The sequence below is a fragment of the Ranitomeya variabilis genome, chromosome 4 (genome assembly GCF_051348905.1).
Source record: "Ranitomeya variabilis isolate aRanVar5 chromosome 4, aRanVar5.hap1, whole genome shotgun sequence".
NCBI lineage: Eukaryota > Metazoa > Chordata > Amphibia > Anura > Dendrobatidae > Ranitomeya > Ranitomeya variabilis.
This window is the reverse complement of record NC_135235.1, coordinates 285,259,080-285,265,571: the sequence shown is the minus strand read 5'-3', so window position 1 is coordinate 285,265,571 and position 6,492 is coordinate 285,259,080.

Genomic DNA, 6,492 nt, shown 5'->3' with positions numbered 1-6,492 from the left:
CAGGCATTGAAGCGCAAGTACCCCTTTGATGAAGAGGTCTGTGAAAAGTGGGAAAAGGCTCCTAAGTTAGATGCAGCCATTGCTAGCACCTCTAAAGGAGTAGCATTACCATTTGAGGACATGGGAGCCCTAAAAGACCCCCTTGACAAGAAAGCAGATGCCTTTCTAAAATCGGCTTGGGAGGCAGCGACATGGTCGTTTAAACCCGGGGTTGCCGCCACTTGCACAGCACGTGCTATGGTCAAGTGGCTAGAGGAACTAAGTGACCAGATCAAAAACAAATGCCCACGAGAGAGACTACTTGAAGCATTACCCTCTCTACAGGGCGCCGCAAGATTCCTAGCAGATGCTTCAATTGATTCTGTCAGAGGTGCCGCACGTGCGTGTGCTTTATCCAACTCAGGACGTAGAGCATTGTGGCTGAAAAATTGGACGGCTGACTTCCAATCGAAGGTCAAACTCTGTGGGATACCCTGTGAAGGGCAATATCTTTTTGGTAAGGCCCTAGATGAGATCCTTGAGAAAGCATCGGACAAGAAAAAGCGTTTTCCACCTCCTTCTTTTCCTAGGCACCGATGGGAGACCTCTCATTCGTCCTTTCGTGGATCCGGATATAGAGAGGGCCGTGGCCGGTCGGACGACAGGTCTGTTCGGGGCAGACCCTGGAAAGACAGGAAAGAAAGGGGATTCCTTTTCAATAAGCCTCCCCCCAAGTCTGATCCCAAACACCAATGATGCCAAAATCCCAGTGGGGGGAAGACTCCAATTGTTTGTCCACCACTGGGCAGCACTACCAGCTTCGCAATGGGTAACCAGCTTATTGTCAGAAGGTCTAAGATTCAAGTTCTCCAGCCTCCCGCCAAATCGCATAATAATGACCCGAGTGGCTGAAAAAAATCAGGCCACACTAGAGAGAGAGGTTCATCTCCTCATGCAAAAAGAAGTGCTAATAAGGGTGCCCCATCAGGAGATAGGGAAAGGGTTCTACAGCACCTTGTTCCTAACGCCAAAACCAGATGGCTCGCTGAGGGCAATATTCAATTTGAAGGCTCTAAACCATTATATTCAAGTGGAGAGATTCAAAATGGAGACTCTAAGAACAGCAATAAAAGTACTCGACCCAAACTGTTACATGGCGGTAATAGATCTAACAGATGCTTATTACCATGTGCCAATTGCTGGCCAACACCAACAATACCTGAGATTAGTGGTAAACCTTGCCAAAACTCCCACCCATCTACAATATCAAAGCCTTCCCTTCGGGGTAGCTATAGTGCCCCATGTATTTAAAAAAATCACTTCCAAAGTAGCGTCCTTCATCAGGAAAGAAGACATAATGCTGGTACCCTATTTGGACGATTTTCTGGTAATAGCAAACAACAGAGAAAATTGCGAAAAAACAGTCGCAAGAGTACTGGAGGTACTGACCAAATTAGGATGGATTATAAACCTAAAGAAATCAAGACTAATCCCAACTCAAACTCAAGGATTCCTCGGGATCCTATTGGATTCAGTCAAACAGGAGTGTGTCCTCCCACAGAGGAAAATTCAAACTATTCAACAGAAAGTACAACTGTTCCAGCTATGACAGGCCATTTCACTACGGAATGCAATGTCGCTCTTAGGGGTTCTAACGGCAACAATTCCAGCGACCTGGTGGGCACAAAGCCACACACGAGAATTACAATGGCAGATACTAACCGAACAAATGAAGAATCCATACAATCTCAATCAGAAAATTCTTCTATCTCTAAGAGTTCAGGACTCTCTAGAATGGTGGCTGAGAACAGAAAATTTAAGCAACGCAGTGCCGTGGTCAGTACAGAATCCAGTAGTCCTTACTACCGATGCGAGCCCATGGGGGTGGGGAGCACACTTGGAGGATCAAGTCCTACAGGGTCAATGGGGGGCCTCAATGAGAGCAGAGTCTTCCAATCTAAAAGAACTGTCAGCGCTGAGGCAAGCACTTCTTCATATAGGAGAGAGGATACGAGGAAGACATGTGGTGGTTAGTGTTGAGCGATACTTTCCGATATCGGAAAGTATCGGTATCGGAAAGTATCGGCCGATACCGTCAAAATATCGGATCCAATCCGATACCGATACCCGATCCCAATGCAAGTCAATGGGACGAAAATATCGGAATTAAAATAAACCCTTTATAAACTTGTAGGTTCATTCTACATGAAGGAAAACAACTAAGAATAATGTAGGATGTATTGGGGGACGTGGCGGAGATATTAAAGGGACAGAGGTTTAGCCCAATGTAATAGAATAGCAGGATTTTTAATTTTTTTTTATGAAGTTCGGCGTTAGAAAGAATTTGACTATGTTATTTTTTTTTTTTTTTATGTCAGATATTGATGTTTCACTACTTCCACGCCCTTCACCTTCTTTTTTACTTCTCCCACGCTTTCTTCTTAATTATCCTCATCATCAGCTTCTTTGACATCAACTTCTTCACCTTATTCATCTTCTTCTTCATCTTCTACCTATTATTTTTTGGGTTACATTGTTCATATTCTTTTTATTTTACTATTATCTTCATCATATTCAACTTCTTCATCATATTCTTATTTGTGACAGGCATTCCCGTAGTTGTTATCTATAAAAGTTTGAAGATTACACCTTCCGTTCTGCCTGTCACAAACCAGTTACATTTGTCCGCGTTCAGTTTGGCCTGCAGCATCAGGCTTTATCCAGGGGCACCACGAGGAGGAACGGACTCACCCCCATACACTGCTTAGTCTTCTTCTGCTTATAATTTACATAATATTTTTTTGCTCTGATATTTTGTGTTATGCTTAATGTCCTTCTGCTCTTTGTTCTGCAGCCTCTTGTTCTTCTGCTTCTCGGTCTTCCAGGTCGTCGTCGTCTCCAGGGTCGTCGTCTCCGGGGTCGTCGTCATCGGGGTGGTCTCCGGGGTCGTCGTCATCGGGGTGGTCTTCAGGGTCATCGTCTCCAGGGTCGTCGTCATCACGGTGGTTGTCGTCTCTGGTGTCGTCGTCATCTTAGGGGTGTTCTTCCGGGTCATCGTGTTTAGTCTCTTGAACTTGGAAATGTAGCAGAAGGTACAAGAAGGCTGAGAAAATGCCGAGAACCAGCTGATGGAACTGGAACTCGGATGGCTACCCGAAGGTCCAAGAGCCAATGGAACTACCGAGGACCAGCTGACGTTACTGGAACCCGGTTACTAAGCAGGAGGTACCCGTGCCTGAAAGCACTACCAAGGACCACCTGACGTTGGTGGAACTCGGATACCCAGAGGGAGGCACCTAAGCCAAAGGCTCTGCCCGGAACCAGCTGACGGTACTGGAACCAGGATGGGGAGCAGAAGGTACAAGAGCAAAAGACACTGCCGAGAACCAGCTGACGGTGCTGGAACCCGGATGGGTAGCCGAAGGTCCAAGAGCCAATGGAACTACCGAGGACCAGCTGACGTTACTGGAACCCGGTTACTAAGCAGGAGGTACCCGTGCCTGAAAGCACTACCAAGGACCACCTGACGTTGGTGGAACTCGGATACCCAGAGGGAGGCACCTAAGCCAAAGGCTCTGCCCGGAACCAGCTGACGGTACTGGAACCAGGATGTGGAGCAGAAGGTACAAGAGCAAGTGTCTGCGTGGCTTTTGCAGGACACGTTGCCGGCTGCACAGCAGGGGAACAGCTGGCGGTGCTGGACCCCACTGACACATTGGCGAGGTGTTTGGCTCTGTGCAGCCAGCACTTCCGGACAGCAACGAGCGGTGTTGTAGCCCGGGCTCTGCAGGGGGAGCAGAGTGTAGGCCGAAGCCTACTTGAACCAATTTCAAAGGTAACCTTTAACCCCCCCTCAGGGGTTAGAAAGTAGAAGAGCCACAGCTTATGCAGCAGTAGTGCTGCACAAGTCAAAGGTTGCTCTTTTAATTTCGCTCCTTGCACACGCTGAATGAAACACGTATAACATTTAGCCCTTTATACAGTCAAACTGTGTTGGAGGCGCGAGTTCCCTTTGTAATGAGACGCAGCACAGATGTCAAGAATCCCACCTTGGTGCTGGGTGCAGCCTCCTGAGCGTTGTTATTTGCTGTACAGGAGTCTGCGCTGTCGTGTTATCCCCTGGCCTAGCGCCGTTAGCGCTGCCCATCTTCTGACCTCATTTAATGTTGGCCGGTGCGGTTCGCGATGCCCATGAATCACAGCCCCGCAGTGTATTGACATAGTTTAAACACTGCGGGGCTGGGATTCATGGCCTGGCGCAGTACATATGTTCGCCTCTCGCTTGGGTTCTTACACCCGCTTCAGACTATGCGGCGTCATCTGATCCCTTATCGCATGCCACGGCCATGAAGCCGCACAGTCCGAAGAAGGCGGAAGGAGAGGAGGGACAGGCGAACTGATGCACTGATCCTGCCCATCAATCACACCCTCGCAGTCCCAATAAATAAGACACCGAGGGGCGTTGTGTGGGTCAGGGCGGCCGCAGAGGCGCAGGCAGCCAAACCATGATGCCAGAAGACGGGCAGCGCTACCAAGGGGGTTGCAGCGTGTCATTACAAAGGAAAGTCACACCACCGGGACGGTTAAATGGTCACACAGAGGACACATTGCAGACGTGTTTTCAGTTCCACATGTGCGAGGAGAATACGTTTCTGAGCCACCTTGCACACATGCAGCATTACCGCTGTACAAGGTGGCTGGATAACGTAAAAACGCCTGGGGGAGGGGGGACAGGTTCCCTTCAATTTCAGTTCTTGTGTCTGCGTGGCTTTTGCAGGACACGTTGCCGGCTGCACAGCAGGGGAACAGCTGGCGGTGCTGGACCCCACTGACACATTGGCTGGTGTTTTTCTCTGTGCAGCTAGCACATCTGGGCAAAAACTGGCGGTGTGTTAGAGCCCAGGGACAGCAGGAGGAGGAGCAGGAGGAGGAGGAGCAGGGGGAGGGGAGTGTAGGCCGAAGCCTGCACAGGCGGCAGCTTTGGGTGTGTTGTGTCTGCGTGACTTTTGCAGGACACGTTGCCGGCTACACAGCAGGGGAACAGCTGGCGGTGCTGGACCCCACTGACACATTGGCGAGGTGTTTGGCTCTGTGCAGCCAGCACTTCCGGACAGCAACTAGCGTTGTTGGAGCCCGGGCTCTGCAGGTGGAGCAGAGTGTAGGCCGAAGCCTAATTGAACCGATTTCAAAAGTCACCTTTAACCCCCCCTCAGGGGTTACAAAGTAGAAGAGCCACAGCTTATGCAGCAGCAGTGCTGCGCAAGTCAAAGGTTGCTCTTGTAATTTTTCTCCTTGCACACGCTGAATGGAACACGTATAACATTCAGCCCTTTAGACAGTCAAACTGTGTAATGGAGGCGAGAGTTCCCTTTGTAATGAGACGCAGCACAGGTGTCAAGAATCCCACCTTGGTGCTGGGTGCAGCCTCCCGAGCGTTGTTATTTGCTGTACAGGAGTCTGCGCTGTCGTGTTATCCCCTGGCCTAGCGCCGTTAGCGCTGCCCATCTTCTGGCATCATGTAATGTCGGCCGGTGCGGTTCGCGATGCCCATGAATCACAGCCCCGCAGTGTATTGACATAGTTTAAACACTGCGGGGCTGGGATTCATGGCCTGGCGCAGTACATATGTTCGCCTCTCGCTTGGGTTCTTACACCCGCTTCAGACTATGCGGCGTCATCTGATCCCTTATCGCATGCCACGGCCATGAAGCCGCACAGTCCGAAGAAGGCGGAAGGAGAGGAGGGACAGGCGAACTGATGCACTGATCCTGCCCATCAATCACACCCTCGCAGTCCCAATAAATAAGACACCGAGGGGCGTTGTGTGGGTCAGGGCGGCCGCAGAGGCGCAGGCAGCCAAACCATGATGCCAGAAGACGGGCAGCGCTACCAAGGGGGTTGCAGCGTGTCATTACAAAGGAAAGTCACACCACCGGGACGGTTAAATGGTCACACAGAGGACACATTGCAGACGTGTTTTCAGTTCCACATGTGCGAGGAGAATACGTTTCTGAGCCACCTTGCACACATGCAGCATTACCGCTGTACAAGGTGGCTGGATAACGTAAAAACGCCTGGGGGAGGGGGGACAGGTTCCCTTCAATTTCAGTTCTTGTGTCTGCGTGGCTTTTGCAGGACACGTTGCCGGCTGCACAGCAGGGGAACAGCTGGCGGTGCTGGACCCCACTGACACATTGGCTGGTGTTTTTCTCTGTGCAGCTAGCACATCTGGGCAAAAACTGGCGGTGTGTTAGAGCCCAGGGACAGCAGGAGGAGGAGCAGGAGGAGGAGGAGCAGGGGGAGGGGAGTGTAGGCCGAAGCCTGCACAGGCGGCAGCTTTGGGTGTGTTGTGTCTGCGTGACTTTTGCAGGACACGTTGCCGGCTACACAGCAGGGGAACAGCTGGCGGTGCTGGACCCCACTGACACATTGGCGAGGTGTTTGGCTCTGTGCAGCCAGCACTTCCGGACAGCAACTAGCGTTGTTGGAGCCCGGGCTCTGCAGGTGGAGCAG